Genomic DNA, 22,198 nt, shown 5'->3' on the forward strand with positions numbered 1-22,198 from the left:
TTGATGTTCGGTGTGTGGACTTTGACTCTTTACTCAACCTCAAAAATGTTCACCTCGGGTTTGATGTTTTTTCTCTCTTCGACGAGAAATAAGAAGAGTTTTTGAAAGAATGGAAAGAAAATGGGAAACTCATCTTTTCTAGCAAACTTGTGGACATAAATGTGGTTTCTACTAAGGGAACTGGCCAAGAAGGAGGCAAGGAAGCATGGGACACTACCACCGCAACTAAACCTGCAAGGGGGAGGAGTAGTTTTATTTTTGTTTATGCTTAATTTGTTTTTGTTTTATTAGTTGTGTTGTATTAGAGTTTTACTTTCAATGAATTTTGGTTGTTTTTATTTTTAAATGAATTGTAGTTTACTATTCAATGATTAGTTGCCAAATTTCTAAAAATGTTGAATGTGTTCCAGTTTATTATGTTGAAGGCATATTATGCCAAAGATATACGTGAGCCAAAAGGTCGTGACCTTAAATTGAATTACTACATAAATTAATCGTGATCTTAAATTAGCAGACTGTAAAATAAAAACGTGATTTAAGCGTGATCTTAAATCACCGTGCTATGTAAATTAGTTGTGATCTTAAAACAATAGGCTGTAAGATAGGAGCGTGATCTTAAATCAGCATCCTATGTAGATTAACCATGATCTTAAATCAACGAACTGTAAGATATGAGCGTGATCTTAAATTGGCGTGCTATGTAGATTAGCCTTGATCTTAAATCAATAGTCTATAAAATAAGGGCGCGATCTTAAATTGACGTGCTATGTAAATTAGTTGTGATCTTAAATCAGCGAGCTATAAGATAGGAGTGCGATCTTAAATCGGTGTGCTATATGAGTTAACCATGATATTAAATCAGTGAATTGTAAGATAGGAGCGCGATCTTAAATCAGCGTGCTATGTAGATTAGCCGTGATCTTCAATTAGCAGACTATAAAATACAAGTGTGATCTGAAATTGATGTGATATAGAAATTAGTCACGATCTTAAATCAGTGGGCTGTAAGATAGGAGCGTAATCTTAAATCAGTGTGCTATGTAGGTTAGCCGTGATCTTAAATCAATGGACTATAAAACAAGGGCGCAATCTTAAATTGGTGTACTATGTAAATTAGTCGTGATATTAAATTAGCTGGCTGTAAGGTATAAGTGTGATCTTAAATTGGCATGCTATGTAGGTGAGTCGTGATATTAAATTAGCAAACTATAAAATAGGGGCGTGATCTTAAATCACTAACTCTAAGACTCTGAAAATCTTTGAAATTTGAAAGTTGGCAATTTTTTTAACAACACAAAATTATTACATTTAATTAAAAAAAGCTCAATAAGATCAAATAGTGCTTACATGTAATATTTCTTTAAGTGGTGTGTATTTTAGGTGCAAGGAAGGACGGGGTCATCCATTTTTTGCAATCTTATAAGCCCCAAAACCTATCTTTTTTACTACTTTGTATGGTCCCTTCCAATTAGGAGTCATTTTTCCTCATTAGGATGCTGGTAGACTAGCTTCGATGTTTCATAGAACTAGGTCACGTACTTGGAATTGCTTGAACTTCACCATAGTGTTGTAGTACTGAGCGACTTGTTGAGTTAGAGCGACATTCTTTACTTCAGTTGTTTCCCTAACTTCCCCAATAAGGTCCAAACTAAGCCTCAAAGCTTCTTGGTTGGTTTTATCATTGAAATGAGATGTTTTGTGAGAGCACAGGCCTATCTTAATAAGTATTACTGCTTCCGTACCATATATCAAAGAAAATGAAGTTTCTCCTGTTGCTATGTGAGGGGTGGTTCTAAGGGTCCATAAAATTCTGGTTTACTATTCAAGCTAAGCACCTTTGGTCTTATCTACCTTGTTCTTCAAAGCTAGCAGGATTTTCTTATTCATTGCTTCAACTTGACCATTTGCTTGAGGGGTTTTCACCAAGATTTGAGCAAGAAAAATTTATAAGGCGGCATAAAAAACTTTGAATTTCCCTTGAAACTAAATTTTGTTGTTCGTTATGAATATACGTGAAACACTAAACCTATGGATAATAGATTTCCATGCAAAAGATTCCATCTGCCTTTTAGTTGTTGTTGCCAAGGCATCTACCTCTACCCCCTTGGTGAAGAAATTGAATGCAACAAATATAAATTTCTTTTGTGCTATTGCCATTGGAAATGGTCCTAGGATGTCGATTCCTCACATCTGAAACGACTAAGGTCCGGACATCATTTGAAGAGGCTTGACTGGAGATCGCTATATATACATTAACCTCTGGAAGGCATTGCAAGCACACATCAACTGATGAGTGTCCTTCTGTATAGTTGGCCAATAATACCCTTTTTCGAAGAATCTTCTGAGCTTACGATCGTCCTCCTAGGTGATCACTACATATCCACTCATGGATTTATCTCATAATATATTTCGCTTAGCTAAGGGTCAACCATATTAATAGTGGCTATGAATTGCCTTTTTTATAGAGTACACCATCTAACATGATGTATCTAAAAGAACAAGGATTTAAAATATTTAATTAAGCAAGACCAAGGTATATTATAGAAAACAGTATACAACGTACCTTGTTGCCTTGTGTTGTACCTTAGCTAACTCTTTCTTACTCATTTCTTGATTCTCCCCCTTTAAAGCTTGAATGATAGGCGTCATCCACGTTTTCTCCTGCTGTATGTTAAGCACTTGTTGGTTATCATAATTGGGAGAGGCCCTATATTCTAAAAAGATCTTCCCTCTTTGTTCAATCACAATGGAAAAAGCTAACTCGGACAGGGCATCGGCTTTGGTGTTTTCTGCTCTGGATAGCTATCAGACCTTTGCCTTCTCAAATCGAGATAGTAAGTCGTTGGCCATAGGATGATACTTTATTAAGTTGGGCTCTTTTACTTCATGTTCTCTTGTTATTTGTTTTACGAGCAACTAGGAGTCAGTAAAAACACTAGCTTAACTACTTCCAATTGTTGAGCTAATTGTAAACTAGAAGTGAGTGCTTCTTATTCTGCCATGTTGTTGGTTGCCTGGATTATTGGAAAAATGGGTTTGGAAAACGTAGCGGAAAATAATTTTAAGGGAAAAAATAGATTTTTAATTTTCTTTCCAAAAAATCAAGAATTTGGTTGTGATATCTAAAGTAATAAACACTTAATCAAAATCGTACCTTTTTTATTCATCTAGGATGAAGGCTTTGACCAAATAGTCTTCTCCGCTACCCATAAGCTCACATCTATCGAGTGTGGGCTCGTTTCGAATCAAAAAATTTTCCACAAAACTATCAATGAGATAATTTTGTAATTTCTCTAAACTTTTGGGCCAAGTTGTAAATAAAAATATATATCTAAAAATATTCTGAAATAATTTCTTCAAAGAATTTTCTCTCTACAATTTTATTTTGAATTCAAGTGTGTGAAAAATAATGACCCATGATTCTCTTTATAAGGAGAGTTTAGAGAGTTCAACTATGATTAGACTTAATCACTTTAATATTAAATTAAAATAATATCAAGATAAATATTACATTAAATTTAATATTAAATTTATTAAATTAATAGAATTTTTATCTATAAGATACATATTAAATTTAATTTAATATTAAGATAATCACTTTAATGTTAAATTAATAAAATAATATTAAGATAAGTATTAAATTAAATAAAATTAAGTCTATTAAAATAATATTATTTGTGGAATAGTTAATATGAAATCAAATTATGGGGTAGAGTCCTAGTAAGAGTTTGATTCCTCCATTGCTCAATTGTCAAAGGACCACCCGCTAGCCACCAGAATGTCGTCGCTGCTGTTGAAAGCACTGTTGTGTCTAGTGGTGCTATCGCAGGTGCAACACCCTCATTGCACCCCCAAGTCAATTTAATTCAATGGCCCGATCAGTTCGGTCTAGCCCCCGTTGGACCATTGGTCTGGTTTCACATACTAAGCCCGGTTCAACTAGTTTTTGGGTCTCGATATCAATTTTGGGTTTATGAGTCCAATTTTCGATGTCAGGTCCAATTTTTAAGTTCAATTACCCATTGGGCCAATTGTATGATTTTGGAAATTAATTTCCAAAAATATCATATTAATTCCAATTGATTTGATTAATTTAATTTTACTTGATCAAAATTAATTTTCTCAAAATTTACTAAGATTTTCCAAATTAATTTTTCAAGAAAATTCTTTAATTAAATTTTCTAGTTAAACATTCTCACGACTGCCTAATTTAATTTCACATCGAATAAATTAACTCAATGAAATTATTTTTAAAGTCGAAGAATTTCCTTCTGATTCAAACGCAGTTTGATCGAGCTTTTGTTGAGCTAACAGAGGGACCAATCAGACACATACAATTAAGCTTTAGTAATTGAAATTATGTTTAGAAACATTGTTCTGATAATTCACAATTTACTTAATCATGGAGCCAGTCCACAAGAAGTACATGAATGAAAAATCCTTATTGTATACTCATTACGAAAGCAATTCATCCAACTGTTTTGTCCAATGACCTCGTCATGTGTGTATTACCCTCACATGATATCCTTGATTCCTTTGAGTTAAATTCGTTCACTGAATACAATCCTATTTTATCACAGTGTCTCCACTGTATCTTATTAATGATTAATGTGATCACCATCAACAAATGACTGTGATAAATTGCGCATTCGACAACGAGCAAGCCGTGACCACGTTTCATATTTATCAATCCACACAATGCCAATGAGAGGATATCGTTAACTCTTCAGTCGAGCTATGATTTCCATTGTTGCTAGTAAAGTCAATTCCATACACAAGTCATGTACCTAACATACCGACTATGGGCTCGATCATATTTAGAGCATAAGCCTCCACTTGTATCAAAATACATGAGTTACATATGCATGTTCAATGACTATCTCAAGATTTACGTAAATCACATTATGAACATCACAGGTGAATTAATTCACAAATAAATTCAGAATTAATTCAACTTGGGTCCAGTTTAATGTATCATTCTTCCAATGAGTAGTTCTTCCAATGTATCAACATGGAAACTAAAGGAGAGTCTGTACTTCCACTTGTTCCCCTTAGGGTCCTTGAGGAGAACACCTACTCGTTCTCATTTTTTTGCTGTGGACCTATCCACATAAATTGTCCAACATTTTGATTTTATAGTTTGATTACTTTGTTCCTGTGGTGGGGTGACAACTTCTACATTTTGTGTATAAGTAAGATATTTAGCATTATGCTTGTAACTACTATAAGATAGTCTAAGAGAGGATATGCATCATAAAGTCATACTAGGTTAAGATGTTACTTGAAAGCATTTGATGATTTGTAAAATGAGCACTCTACCATGAAGTTAGCAAGGATTTGAGCTTTAATGGCTTTTTTTTTTGTGAGTACTATCCGCTAGCTCGATTCCCCACTTTGTCATCCTTCCTGAGGTGTCTATGGATAAGATATCCTTTATTGGTTGATATGTCAATATCCTCACTAGGTGGGCTTGTAAATACGAACACAACTTGTGAGCTGCTACTACTAGGAAGAAAATGATCTTTTCAGTTTTTGAGTACCTCTATTCACCATTTTGTAGGACCTTGCTAACATAATATATCAGATACTATCGAGCCCCTTCCGCTCTCACTAACACCACTACTACCATTTCCTCGAAAGTGGCCAAATAAAGAGAAAAGGTTTCTCTCGATTAACCTGACATTAAAAGTGACAGTGAGGTCAGGTACGAATTAAGCTACGCAAAAGCAAATTGATACTTTTCTGTCCATTTAAAAGGGGCCCTCAATGCCTTAAAGAAAGGTGGACACTTATCTACTATCTTGGACACAAACCTATTTAGAGCCATAATTCTTCCAATCAGACGCTGAATGTCCTAGGTCATTCTCAGTGAATGCAAGTCCAGAATAGCATGAATCTTTTCAGGGTTCGCCTCTACACCTCTTTCAAAAATAATAAACCCTAGAAAATTCCTCACTTTCACCCCTAAAGTGCACTTTTCTGGATCCAACCTCATTCTATAAGCATGCAGAATAACGAATGCTTCTGTCAGATGCTTGATATGTTGATTCAAAGTATCGCTTTTTATTAGCATGTCGTCAACGTAAACCTCCATGCTACGACCTATTTCCTCTTTGAAAATTCTGTTCACTAATCACTGATAAGTCACTCCTGTATTTTTCAGGCCAAAAGGCATGACTCAGTAACATAAAAGGCCTTCCCTCGTCACAAAAGCGATTTTATCCTGGTCTTTCATCACCATGGAGATTTATTTGTAGTTTAAGAACGCATCCATGAAGCTCATAAATCTATGGCCCACTGAAGCATCCACTAACCTGTCAATTGACGGAAGAGGAAAAATATCTTTCGAACACATTTTATTCAAGTTCACACTTTGGGCCTTGTGAATGACATGCCAATTGGCAAGTGAATTTTGAATAAGCATGATTAGTGTATAGAGTATTTATATAATAAACTGCTATAAGAAATATAGTTTATAATTAAATTCTTACATTACTTACTAAGCTATTTTAGCTTAACGCGTTTTTTTAATGTATAGGTTAAGGTCAAAAAGAGAAGCTAGAAGTGGTCCGAGACCTTCTTGCCCCATCATATCTCCAGGATTGGAAAAAAGTATGATCTAATATTTTGACGTTAGAATGACATGTACATAGGCTATAATTGTAGATTTTAGTCAAAAGGGATCAAATTGTTAACTTTGTGAACTTATCTTAAATTGAGCTTATATGAAATTATGTTATAGTTAAAATTAGATTTCATGAGTTTTGTGTTTATGAATATGAATTGTGGATGAATAAGGTCAATTTGGAATGTTTTGGACTACTTTAAAGTGATTTGAAGTTTTTGGATTGATTTGATAACTTCGTAGGGGTTTTAGTAATTTTTTCCTTGTTTTTATCTCAAAATTTACTCTAGATATCGAAACTAAGGGCTAAGTATCGATACATAGAACTTTTTCTTGAAAATTTGGAAATAGAATGTTATTTTGGTGTCGATACTTTAATTTGGTATCAATACCCAAGGCTTGGAAGCAATACCTAGATTATAGGTATTGATACCTGCACTAGATTTTTGAAAGTTTTCATTTTCATAAGCCAATTTTAATACCGATACGTACCAGGGGTACAGATACCTTATTTTGGGTATCAGTACCTTATGTTTTAATACTGATACTTTCCCCTAGTTTGAATAAAAATTACATTTAATTCATTTTTGAATGAAAATAATTAACCAAAAATGACCCTAAATTTTCGTAATGTTGTTACTGAGTTGAATTAAGTCAAAAATCTATTGATAAAGGATCAATCTACTTAGTGATTAGCCAATGTCACATTGGTACCAAATGTAATATTCCTGTATCAAGTTCAAGAACTCGGATCAAGTATACGGTGTTACATAGCACATCATCCAATTATGTTTATGATTTCAAATCACAATTCATATCATGGCATACTTGTTTATTTTGCCTCTACTTTTCCAAAATCAAATTTCAAGCTCAACAAACAAGAACACATGAGTGTTCTTTCATCACACACTGACAGGGACTTTCTATGTCTACAACCCAAGTACAGGTTATATTTAAATAATAAAATCTCGGAGGTCCGAGGTTGATCCATATGGAAGTTGATTAGAGCTTACAAGATTACAAGTATTATGCTAGAACAAATATTTAACACTTAACTTTGGAATGAGCGTCGAAAATGAAAGTAGGAGCAAGAAACAAAAAATTAAAATCAACTAAAGAAATTAACTAAAAATAATAAAAAACAAATAACTGGAAGAAAATATGCTGAGGTAATAAGCTCAACTCTTGGTGTTATATTAAGATTAAATTTTAGTACTCAATGTTACTACTCAATTAGAATCCACACAAAATAGAGGTCGCAATCGGATAATCTAGCAATGAACGTTCAATAGTGAAGGATATGAATCCATGAGCAAAGGTATCTCCATCAAAGGAGTGTCCAATATGATTGTCCAATAAGTCTAAGAGTTTAGCAAATGTGTCCATAAGCAAAGGATGGTGCAATATGAGAGTTCAATTATTTAAGTTCAGTAAAAAAATATAACATGTGGTATTATAATCACTTGATGACTTCAAAACTTTATAAAAAAAAATCAAATATTTACTATGCCAATTGTTATATCTCTACAACAAAGTAAATGATCTTACTTTACAAGTATGATTATAACAAGTGATTGATAATTAATTTTAGCTCAAATGATTAGTATAGAATTTACCTTAATATTTGCCAAAAATTTCACCCTTTGACCTCAATATATAAATCTTAGAATAACATAACAAAATTAAACAACTCAAACTTAGATGAAAAAGACATATTAGATATAAGAAACTATAGATTTTACAAAAATAAAGAAACAAACAAACACTTAACAAGAAAATGATCTTGATCTCAACTTCAAGATGCCTCCTATTCTGAAACAAAGGCTATTTATAGAGGTTTGTGAAGAGAAAATTGACAATGCAAAAGACTTTCTAGTAATAAATTGCTAGGCTCACTTCTTTGTCATCTTTTGGAGTCATTTTTCCTATGTTGATTAATGACTTCTTTTATCTAAGTTAATGTCTCCCAATGGGAAACGTCTAAGAAAGTTGACTGAAGATTTGCATCTTGTACATTCATTGTAGAAACTTCATCTCCAAACTCCAAGTATGTTTGGAGATATGATCCAAAAACGAAAATGTGTCAAAATTGTCCTTCAATTTGAAACTTGTAAATTTCTCTTTATTTTTTTGATTTCTTCTTGATGCATTTTGGAATTGATGTTCTAATATTTGGAGAGATCTTCAAATTCCCTTTTTGACAATATAAAGCACACCCAAAATGGAGTCTTGAAGCTCGAGAAACAATTGAAACACTAAGAAGTGTTCCGGTTGGAAGTTTTGGACGCGTCTGAATTATAAATTTTGAATTTTAAGCATTATACTATCACTCATCATTTTGGATCAACTTTAAGCTTAGTGCAGTTAATCTTATAGTTTCATGTATTGACATCTTCTTCCCAAACTTGTTTTACTTGAAAATTCATATGGAATATTTTATTGAAACTAAACGCGTGAAAAACACCAAATACACATAGTATTTACAATACAAACATACAAAAGTCAAATCAACTAAAATGAATCTAAAATATATAAAAATACTCAACAAACTAAGAAAATGTAAGTAAAATATAACCTAAAATAATCATACGATGCGTACTCATCACAAACAGAAATCATTATATTCATCTTCCTACCTTATTTAAAAACATTATATGTCTCCACCAAATATAAATTTAGCATTAGAAAGAAAAAAAGTTTTCAATGTACCATGTTTGTAATATAATTAAGCATTTTTATTTCATTATAACATGTTAACTCACACATTAAACAAGAAAGTATAATAAGTTCTATATAAACTTACATTCAAACTACAAAGGCTCATTCTATGACCTAATTCACTCCACCACGTTCTTTTTTTCATTGCTAGACCCTCTTTTTAACATGTTATTTCTCTTCACCAACCATACAAAATACGATAAATACATATTAACAAAATATGGAACTAGCATTAAATAGATAATATCTCAACAACCAAATGGGAGCTTATAAACATAAAATGAGATGATTAGATTTTGAGGTACCATAAAATCTTATCTTGATCACACTTTCTCTTACTAACTCAACTTCTCACGCTAAAATCATGAATTTTAGATAAGCGGGTAATAAGTATGATGATAAGAGTGGCTCAAATGGGTTTAAATCAAGTGAATTTTCAAGAAAATCAAAAGAAAATGATGAAAATTTGAAAAGAAATGAGTGGGAAATGGTAAAGAAAAGGACAAAAAAAGATTTTTCTTCTTTTTTTTTATGTTGATCGACTGGTAAGGGAGGGAAATGGGGTTATCCCCTTTTTCTCTTTTGATTAGTATTTTAAAATGCATGAAATTAGTAAAAAAAGTCAACAAATCTAATTTGTGTGGTCACTATACATTTTCATAATAAAATGGGGTATAAATAGTCAGTTCATCATTTCATCACTACTTACACTCATAAACATTAATATTTTAACGAAAATATATGTTAAATGACTAAAATATTCAAAGGATAAAAATTATTATTTTGCCTCTAATCTCAAATTTTACCTAATTGAAACCATAACTCTAAAAATAACTTGAAATGTTAACATATTACATTATAAATGTTCAAATGTCAATAATATTAGAGAAAATAAAAATTTTCCAATTAGAATAAAGATAAATTTCTTGAAAATCAATGGTACCAAAATTCAATATAATTTGGGCTTTACAAAAGGGGTGTCGATTACATAATGAATTTTGCTCTCCTGTTTAAAATGGTCTCATTCAAAGTGTTTTTAGCTTTTGCTACTGTGATTTATGGCATCTCACTCACTTAGATGTCAATAATGCTTTTTTTTAAATGGAACATTAGATGATGAAGTTTACATGGAGTTGCTTTTGGTATTTTGAACAAAACAACCAGGTTTTGGCGCCTTGCACATTGCTTACATAGATCCCTTTATGGTCTCAAGCAAGCATCGAGACAATGGTTTGATGCTTTCTTGAATGTGTTTGTGCAACTTGGTTTTCAATAATCTACTTTTGAAACTACCCTTTTCACAAAAGGATTCGATCATGGCTTTACTTGTCTCATTTTACATGTTGATGATATTGTTCTTACCGGAAAGTATCATGGTCATGGTATGTAATTTTCTTCAAAAACATTTCAGACAAGTTAACTTCACATACCTCGAGCTGCATTACTTGGGTCAGTTTGTTTCTACTCTAAGACTACTCCTTTTTAGGCAACTCACTATTTCCTTTCTTATCTCAATCAATTGCCAAGACTAGGACTTGGACTTGGTCTTTTTTCTTTCTTTTTCTTTTACTTATTCTACCTTTTAATTGTGTGGTTTTGTTGATGTAGATCTTAGAAAATATGGGCATCACATATAAAATTATTAGAATTAAATGACCTAGATCCTTAGTTAAATAAAATACAGTGGTAAAATAAAATAAAAGTAAAATCCATATAGAACTACACTTCTTTTATTTTATTTTAGAATAAGTGTAACACCCGTACCCTATGTCAGGATGGAATACGAGGCATTACTATAAGAAAATGAGAAAATAGAGGGAGTAATCATAAAGCTTAGTAAGAAGCATACAAATACATAACAACATGCTCTTAATACAAAAGTAGGCGTAAGCATAACTTACTCATCACTATCCAATACCCATCATATAGCATATATCGAACTCTCATATTATATATATAACAAATAGGTACATGTATCACTCATAACACGATTATACTATTCTCATGATCTTAAACAATAACTCTCACCGTTGAACCATTCAGAATACTACCGGATATTCATTAAGCCTCAAACATGGGGTAGTATGCCGATGTCATGTCCCAGACATGGTCTCACACTGGCTCATCTCGTAGTCGATGCATGTCTCGGACATGTCTTACACTGGCTTACTTCTTAAGGTCGATGTATGTCCCAGACATGTCTTACACTAGCTCTTGTCTCAATGTCGATGCCATGTCCCAGACATGGTCTTACACTGGCTCTCATAATGTGGTCGATGCATGTCCCAGACATGTCTTACACTAGCTCACAATAACCCGTATGTCATGGCATGAATATCCGATTTATTTCCTATGGTTCAACCGGGAATTTTACTATCTCAATCGTCTTTCTCATTTCCACAATCAAGCAATTCATGCTAAATCAATTCAACACATATAATGATAATGTAGTTCTGTTTTTGCATACAACTTACCTCGGGTTACAAAATATGACGACTAGTTGGTTTAATCAATTTGCTTAGCCTTTATCTGGTCTAAGTTCGGATTTTGAATTTCTTGATATATAATAAAAAAATTCACACATTTAATCATTTTATCGATCTAGGCATTCAATAAATCTATAATTGGGCAAAATGACCATTTTGCCCCTAGACTTTTGCAAAGTGACCATTTTACCCTTAGGTTCGAAAATCGATTTTTATCAAATTTCCTTATCATCCAAGCCTAACCTACCATTTATCTCTCTTATGAAAACCCCAAATTTCCAATATTTCACAATATTACTATCTATTTTACAAACTTTACAAAATGGTCCTATTAGGGTTTTCATGAGAAATCCCTTCACAAAAGTTGTTTATTTCACAACCAAGACTCATATTCTTCCATAAAATTTCAGAAATAACATATTTTATCTCCTAGCAAAACCCTAGACTTTCAACCATTTTGCAAAATAGTCCCCTCATTTGAAAGCTCATGCTTCAAGGGGTCCAAAAGTGCAAAAATCATTGACAAAAAGTATGTGAATCACTTAATTGCAAGAGGGATAGGTTGCTAAGATTTTTGAAGCTCAAAACCCTAAAAATGGCTAAAAAATTAGTGGAGAAGAAATGGGGAAATAGGATGATATCATCTTTCTTTTATTTTATTTCTTTTTCGGTCAAAATAAGTCACAACTTCACCTAATATTTGACTATTTTGATTTTCCTTGTCTCATGGCCGGCCATCACCTATTCAATGGCCTAATTTCTGTTTAAAGACCCCTAATTTATGATACATGGCAAATTTGACACCTTTAGCTATCAATTTAAGACATTTGTACTTTATGTGATTTAGTCATTTTTCACAATTGGGCTCACAAACGTCAAAATTAATTCACCAAATTTTTCATGCACTAATATAAACATGCTATGACTCCAAAACAACAATAAAATAATTTTTTAGAATTTAAATTTGTGGTCTCGGAACCACTTTTCTTACTAGCCCTAAAATCTGGTTGTTACATTTCTCCCCCTTAGGAATTTTCGTCCCCGGAAATCTTACTAGTGAATAAATTCAGGTATTGATCTCTCATGGTCTCCTCGGGTTCCCATGTGGCTTCCTCAACTCCATGTCTGTGCCACAAACTTTCACAAGTGATATATTCTTGTTCCTCAACTATTTGACTTCCCGAGCCAAAATCTTGACCGGCTCTTCGCCATAAGTCATATCCGGATGAATCTCAACCACTGTTGGCGCAAACACATACGAATGGTCTGATCTATATCGGTGTAGCATGGACACATGAAACACGTCGTGAATCTTTTCCAATTCTAGTGGCAAATCCAATCAATAGGCAACCAGTCCTACTCTCTCGGTAACCTCATAAGGTCCTATGAAACGAGGACTCAACTTGCCTCTTTTACCAAATCTGAGAACTTTTCTCTATGGGTATGCTTTCAAAAACACTCGATCACCAACTTAAAATTCGATCTCTTTTCATTTCAAATCTGCGTAGGGTTTCTGCCTATCCGAGGTGGCCATCAAACAATCACGAATCACTTTAACTTTCTTTTCAATTTCCTTGACTAAATCGACCCCATGAATCTGACTCTCTTTGAGCTCGCTCCAATATAAGGGCGTTCGACACTTTTCCCCATGTAAAGCCTCATAAGGCGCCATCTTCCAACTTGATTGATAGCTATTGTTGTAGGCGAATTCAACCAATGGTAAGTACCTTTCTCAACTACCTTGAAATTCGAGAGCACAATACCGCAACATATCTTCTAAAATCTGAATCATTTTTTTCGACTGACCGTCGGTTTGTGGGTGAAATGCTGTACTAAAATTCAGTTTAGTTCCCAATGCCTCTTGTAACTTTTTCCAAAACCTTGAGGTAAATCTCATGTCCCTATCCAAAATAATCAAAAGGGCACCCGTGTAGTCTCACAATCTCAGAAATGTACAAGTCAGCCAATCTCTCAAGGGAGTATTCGGTATGTACTGGTATAAAATGTGCCGAATTTGTTAGGTTATCCACAATAACCCAAACAACATCCTTTTCTTTGGGGTTATCGACAAACCCGTCACAAAATCCATAGTAATTCGATCCCACTTCTATTTGGGGACTGTGATAGGCTGAAGTAGACCCGAAGGCACTTGGAGTTCAGCCTTCACTTGTTGACATACAAGACACTTGAAAATGAATTTTGAAATGTCTCTTTTTATTCCCGACCACCAGTACATTTTCTTCAGGTCGTTGTACATTTTTACACTACCCGGGTGGATAGACAAGCAACCACTATGTGCCTCTCGTAGAGTCTTTTGAATAATCTCATTGTCCTTGGGTACACAAACTCTATCTTTAAACATTATACATTCCTCGGTACCAATATGAAATTCAGATTCATTTCACGTCTCGCACTGAGCCATCTTAGCTTGCAACTCCTTATCACCTTTCTGAGCTTCACAGATCTCTTGTAGAACTGTCGGTCTAGCTATCGAATCTGCAAGAACTGAACCATTATTAGACACAGTCAACTGAGTATTCATGGCTCTTAAGGTGAACAATGACTTTCTACTCAAAGCGTCAGCGACTACATTCGCCTTTCTCGGGTGATAGTCGATTATCAGCTCATAATTCTTTATTACCTTTAACCATCGTCGTTGTCGTAGGTTCAAGTCCTTCTGAGTCATCAAATATTTGAGACTTTAATGATTGGTAAATACTCGACATTTCTCGCCATACAAATGATGTCTCTAAATTTTCAACGCGAACACAATGGCGGCCAACTCTAAATCGTGCGTCGGGTATTTTTTCTCATTAGGCTTCAGCTGTCTCGAAGCGTTAGCTATAACCTTACCTTCTTGCATAAGCACACACCCCAAACCATTCAAAAAGGCATCACTATATATCAAAAATTCCTTGCCCGACTCCGGTTGCACTAACACTGGGGCTTCGATCAACAAGGTCTTTAATTTCTTGAAACTCTACTGACACTTTTTTGTCCATTCGAACTTGACATCTTTTTGCAGCAGCCTTGTCATCGAGTAGCTATCATAGAGAATCCATTTACAAACCATCTATAGTATCCGGCCAAAACCAAAAAGCTTCGGACCTCTTTCACATTCCTCGGCAGTTTCCACTCAACAATAGCCGAGATCTTGCTTGGGTCAACTTTAATCCCATCTCCCAACATAATGTGTCCTAAGAATCCAACCTCTCTAAGCCAAAATTCACTCTTACTGAATTTGGCGTATAGCTGCTTATCTTTAAAAGTTTGTAAAACCGTCCTCAGATGCTCCGCGTGTTCACCCTCATCACGTGAGTAAATCAGTATGTCGTCGATAAAGACCAATACAAACTTATCCAAACATGGTCGAAAAATACTATTCATCAAATCCATAAACACCACCGGGGCATTAGTCAAACCAAAGGGCATGACGAGGAACTCATAATGCCCATATCTCGTCCAAAACGCAGTCTTCGGTACATCTTGCTCTTTAATTCTTAAGTGATAGTAGCCAGACCTCAAATCAATCTTAGAAAACACGGTGGCTCTCTTCAACTGATCGAACAAATCATCAATCCTTGGCAAAGGATACTTGTTCTTCACAGTTACCTCGTTGAACTGTCTATAGTCGATACATAACCTCATCGACCCATCTTTCTTTTTCACAAAAAGTACTGGAGCACCCCACAGTGAATAGCTCGGTCTCGCAAAACCCTTATCCTTTAACTCTTGCAATTGTACCTTCAACTCTTTCAATTCTGTCAGAGCCATCCAATACAAAGCAATCAAGATAGGTGCCACACCAGGGACCAACTCGATACCAAATACAACTTTCCTAGTTGGAGGTAATCTGGGAAATTCTTCCGAAAACACATCTATAAACTCACAAACCACTGGTACTGATTCAATGTTCGGTTCAGATACTTGAGTATTCAGCACAAAAGCGAGATAAGCCTCATATCCTTTCCTCAAATATTTCTCAGCAACCAAAGATGATATTATTACAGACAGGTTATTCGATTCATTTGGTCCAATTCGAAGAACATTCCCATATTCACATTTCAACTCAATAACTTTTCTCCCATAGTCCACTACAACACCATGAGAATTTAACCAATCCATCCCAAGGATTACATCAAATTCATTAAACAACAATAACATTAAGTTAGCTAGAAAACAATGACCTCTAATTGTCAAAGGACAATTTCTACACACTTGGTCTACTAGTACATGTCTGCCTAAAGGGTTGGACACTTTTATCACAATTTCAGTGGACTCTACTGTCATGTTCATACGGGATATCAATTCCATACAAATATAAGAGTGGGTAGACCCCGGGTCAATTAAAGCAACAACAGACATATCATGGATAGATAAGGTACCCATGATCACGTCGGGAGACTCTGCCTCTTCACGGGCACGAATAGCGTAAGTCCTTGCAGGTGCTCTGGCCTCGGACCTCACTACAGCATCTCTTGGCGCACCTCTGCTTGTAGCCCCACTTCCAAGGTTTTTTTGTGGTCTACCTCTTAAAGGAGTACTACTTGCTCTCACTTCTTGCTTTTTCTCTTTGCCATCTAGCTCGGGACAGTCTCAGATGAAGTGATCCAGTGACCCACATTTGAAGCACCCTATTTCTTTACCTCGGCACTTGCTGAAATAGTGCCTACCAAATTGCGAACATTCTGGTCTATTTGGTCGAGCACTGCCGACATTCGCGACAGAAGTGGTCTGGGCTCTAGAGGCCGTGTTCTGCTGGTTCTTATTTCTATTTGAGAACCCCACTGAAGCATTCAATCGGGTAGTAAATTCCTTAGATTTCTTAGATGAGGACTAATTCGATTTCCCCATCTATCTTTTCCTTGAATCACGTAACTCAATAGCCGCATTTCTCCTCTCTTTATCCAACTTTTCTGCTTTGCATGCTCTCTCAACGAGTACAATGAATTCCCTTAACTCTAAAATGCCAACAAATACTCGGATATCTTTATTAAGACCATCCTCAAACCTCCTACACATGGTGGCTTCTGAGGACACGCACTCCCGTGCATACTTGCTGAGTCTCACAAACTCACGTTCATATTCCGTCACTGTCTTACTACTTTGCTTCAACTCTAAAAATTCCTTCTTTTTCTGGTCTATGAATCTCTAGCTAATGTACTACTTTCGGAACTCTTCCTGAAAGAATTCCCAAGTTACTCTCTCTCGGTACAATAGACACAAGAGTATTCCACCATTGGTAGGTTGAGTCTCGTATGAGTGACACCACACACTTCACAAACTCTTCAGGCGTGTATGATAGTTCATCAAATACTCTAATGATATTCTCCAACCAAAAATCCGCACTCTCCGGGTTGTCATCTATTTTGGCTCAAATTTTTTGTCCCCTTACTTTCGAATCTTGTTTACCGGAGGTTTCTCCCTCCTAAATACGTCCTCTCCTTAGGTAGTTGCACGAACAAACTCTGTGTACCTAGCATCCATCATTCGGAGATAGGCTTCTCTAGCCCCTCCGCCCTGGCCCATAGTTATAGGCTCACTTTTGAATGGCGCGGTCCCTTTAGTGAGAGTCGAAGCGTTACTCTCCACGTCGTCCGCTATAGCTCTATCAGGATCCATTTACTATATGAAAATACAATTTATAATCGTCAGGAGTCGTCACACTATCAATATACAGTTATGGCATGTATAGCTAGATTCGTACTCATGCTAGGTAGAACAGACTAAATCATAGCTTTGATACCACTAAATGTAACACCCCACACCCATAGCCTATGCAGGGATAAAATACGAGGCGTTACTATAAGAAAATGGGAAAAGAGAAGGAGTAAGCATAAAGCTTAGTAAGAAGCATACAAATACATAACAACAGCTTTACCATTAAATAACATGCTCTTAATACAAAAGTAGGCGTAAGCGTAACTTACTTATCACTATCCAATACCCATTATATAGCATATATCGAACTCTCATCTTATATATTTATATAACAAATAGGTATATATATCACTCACGACACCATTATACTTTTCTCATGATCTTAAACCATAACTCTCACCATTGAACCATTCGGAACACTACCGGATATTCATTAAGCCTCAAACATGGGGTAAGATGCCGATGCCATGTCCCAGAGATGGTCTTACACTACCTCATCTCATAGTCGATGCATGTCCCAGACATGTCTTACACTAGCTTACATCTCGAGGCCGATGCATGTCCCACACATGTCTTACACTAGCTCTAATCTCAATGTCGATGCCATGTCCCAGACATGGTCTTATACTGGCTTTCATTATGTGGCCGATGCATGTCCTAGACATGTCTTACACTAGCTTACAATAACCCGTATGTCATGGCATGAATATCCGATTTATTTCCTATGGTTCAATCGGGAATTTTACTATCTCAATCGTCTTTCTCATTTCCAAAATCAAGCAATTCATGCTAAATCAATTCAACACATATAATGATAATGTAGTTATGTTATTTGCATACAACTTACCTCGGGTTACAAAATATAGCAACTAGTCGGTCTAATCAATTTGCTTAGCCTTCCTCTAGTCTAAGTTCGGATTTTGAATTTCTTGATCTATAATAACAAAATTCACACAATTAATCATTTTATTGATCTAGGCATTTGATAAATCTATAATTGGGCAAAATGACCATTTTGCCCCTAGACTTTTGCAAAATGACCATTTTACCCCTAGGGTTGAAAATTAATTTTTATCGAATTTCCTTATCATCCAAACCTAACCTACCATTTATCTCTCTTATGAAAACCCCAAATTTCTAATATTTCACAACATTACTATCTATTTTACAAACTTTACTAAATGGTCCTATTAGGGTTTTCATGAGAAATCCCTTCACAAAAGTTATTTATTTCACAACCAAGACTCATATTCTTCCATAAAATTTCAGAAAACAACCTATTTGCTCTCATGTAAAAACCCTAGACTTTCAACCATTCTACAAAATAGTCCCCTCATTTGAAAGCTCATACTTTAAGGGGTCCAAAAAATGCAAAAATCATAGACAAAGGTATGTGAATCACTTACTTGCAAGAGGAATAGGTTGTTGAGATTTTTAAAGCTCAAACCCCCCAAAAATGGCTGAAAAAAATCGGTGGAGAAGAAATTGGGAAATAGGATGATATCATTCTTCTTTTATTTTATTTCTTTTTTGGTCAAAATAAGTCACCAACTTCACTTAATATTTGACTATTTTAATTTTCCTTGTCTCGTGGCCAACCATCACCTATTCAATGGCCTACTTTCACTTTAAAGACTCCCAATTTATGATACATGGCAAATTTGACACCCTTAGCTATTAATTTAAGACTTTTGTACTTTATGCGATTTAGTCCTTTTTCACAATTGGGCTCACAAACGTCAAAATTAATTCACCAAATTTTTTATACACTAATTTAAAAATGCTATGACTCTAAAATAAAAATAAAATAATTTTTTTGGCTTTAAATTTGTGGTCTCGAAATCACTATTCTAACTATCCCCAAAATTGAGCTATTACAATAAGGTTTTTTAAACCTTATGAAACTCCATCTAATTTATATTGATTAGAATAAGGTGTTTCAATCTTACAAGAATATGACCTTACAAGCCTATAAATAGACATAGTCTATTCCTCTTGTAATAATTCGAATTCGATATAGTGAATTTTCTTTTCCTCTACCTGTGGGTTTTTCCCGAAAGGGTTTCCACATAAAATCTATGTCTTCTTTATTTTTATTTTAATTTATTTTCACAAATTGGTATCTGAGCTTCTGAGTTGTTCATCTTGGTCACGGTAATGGTATCTTTGAAGTATAAAATTTTGCTGTTGGATCGCAACACCAGATTTGTGTTGTGGCAGATTAAGATGCAAGTAGTTCTTAGGCAGATGGATCTGGAGGATGCCCTACTAGGGATAGATAAGATGCCTTCGACATTGACAGATGAAGATAAGAAGCATAAGGATCTAAATGCATTAACACAATTACATCTGCATTTGTCCAACGAAATTTTACCGGATGTGATGAAGGAGAAGACCGCCGCTGCATTATGAAAGAGGCTAGAACAAATATGTATGCCAAAAACTCTAACAAGCAAGTTGCATATGAAACAACATCTTTATGCTCATCGTTTGGAGGAAGGTGCGTCTGTACACGAACACTTAACAGTGTTCAAAGAAATTCTCTCAAACTTGGAGGCTATGGAGATTCAGTATGATAAGGAAGATCTAAGGTTGATTGTACTTTGTTTGTTGCCCCCGACTTATTCAACCTTTAGAGACATGATTTTATATAGCCGCGAGTCTTTCACAGTTGATGATGTTTATGATTTTTTGACCTCGTATGATAAGATGAAATATCTTATGGTTAAACCCGACTCTCAGGGAGAGGGTCTCACTATTCGTAGGAGAAAAGATCAGAATGTTGCTGATGATTGTGGAAGGACACAGGAATGGAACCCTTGCAGTAAATCTAAGGGTAGATCGAATTCTTCAAACAGAGGTAAAACTTGTAACTTCTACAAGAAAAAATGACACATTAAATTTGAGTGCTATAAGCTACAGAACAAGATTAAAAGGGAGACTGCGAATCAAAAGGGAAAACAACCAGAAAATTTTGGTGAAGCTAATGTTGTAGAAGACTACGGCGACGGTGAATTTCTAGTCGCTTCTGTCAATAATTCTAAAGTGAGCGAGGAGTGGATACTTGATGCAGGCTGCACTTTCCACATGAGTCCCAATCAGGATTGGTTTACAACTTATGAAACAGTGTCTGAAGGTATTATTTTGATGGGAAATAATGCTTTGTGTAAAATCGTAAGTGTTGAAACAATTAAAGTTAAGATGTTTGATGGAGTTGACAGAACACTTAGTGACATACGACATGTTCTAGAATTGAAGAGAAATTTAATTTCATTGAGTATTCTTGATTCAAAAAGGTACAGATACATAGCTGAAAGTGTGATTTTAAAGATTTCCAAAGGTTCCCTTGTGGTGATGAAAGAGCAAAGAAAAAACTACCAAGTTTTATGTTTTGCAGGGTTCTACTATTACTGGTGATGCAGTTGTCGCTTCCTTTTCCTTGTCAGATGATGATATTACTAAAATTCGGCATATGCGCCTAGGGCATATGAGTGAGAATGACATGCTAGAATTGAGCAAAAGAGGACTTCTTGATGGGCAAGGAATTTGCAAACGGAAGTTCTGTGGGCACTGTGTTTTTTGAAGCAAAAGAGTGTTTGATTCACCAGAAGAATCCTTAACACAAAGGGAACGTTGGAGTATATTCATTCTAATCTGTGGGGGCCATCTAGAGTGCCTTTGAGAGGTGGAGCTAATTATATGCTAACTTTTATTGATGATTTTTCCAGAAAAGTTTGGGCGTTCTTCTTGAAGCAAAAAAGCAATGTGTTTTCCGCATTTAAATCTTGGAAAATTATGATTGAAAAATAGACGAGAAAACAAATAAAATACGTTCACACAGACAATAGCTTAGAGTTCTGTTTTGATGAGTTTAATAGACTGTGCAAGTCAGAAGGGATCATGAGACACTTGACAGTTCGCTATACTCCACAACAAAATGGCTTTGCAGAACAAATGAACAGAACGATCATGGATAAGGTTCGATGTATGTTGTCAAATACCAACTTACCAAAGTCGTTTTGGGCAGAAGCTGCCTCTACTACATGTTTTTTAATCAACCGATCTCCATCTATTGCCATTGAGAAAAAGACTCTACAAGAGGTATGGTTTGGTAGTACTGCTAATTATTCTGATTTAAAGATCTTTGGGTGTCTTGCGTATGCTCATGTTGATAATGGAAAATTAGAACCGAGATCTATTAAATGTGTTTTTCTTGGTTATAAAGCTGGTGTAAAAGGATATAAGTTATAGTATCCTGAAAAAAGAAAAGTTTTGATTAGTAGAGATGTTGTTTTTTATGAAACTGCTATGCTATCTAACCTATCTCTTAAAGACTCTTCCAATAAAGAAAATCAAAAGCAGGTGGAGCATCAGATTAATATAGAGTTGACTCTTGAAGCCGGTACAAAAATTGAGAATAGAATTGCTTCTTCACCACAATACTCTATTGCCAAAAATAGAAGTAGAAGAGAAATTAAACCTCCAAAGAAGTATGTCAAGGCTGATCTGGTTGCTTATGCTTTAAATGTAGCTGAATATATAGATGCAAACTGAGAGCCATGTAATTATTCTGAGGCAGTTAGCTGTGAAGACTCAGAAAAATAGATGTTTGCTATGCAATGAGAGATGGAATCACTCCAAAAAAATCGAACATAGGATCTTATGAAACTTCCTAAATGTAAAAAGGATATTCGTTGTAAATGGGTGT

Source organism: Gossypium hirsutum, chromosome A05 (assembly GCF_007990345.1).
Source record: "Gossypium hirsutum isolate 1008001.06 chromosome A05, Gossypium_hirsutum_v2.1, whole genome shotgun sequence".
In the NCBI taxonomy this organism is placed as follows: Eukaryota; Viridiplantae; Streptophyta; class Magnoliopsida; order Malvales; family Malvaceae; genus Gossypium; species Gossypium hirsutum.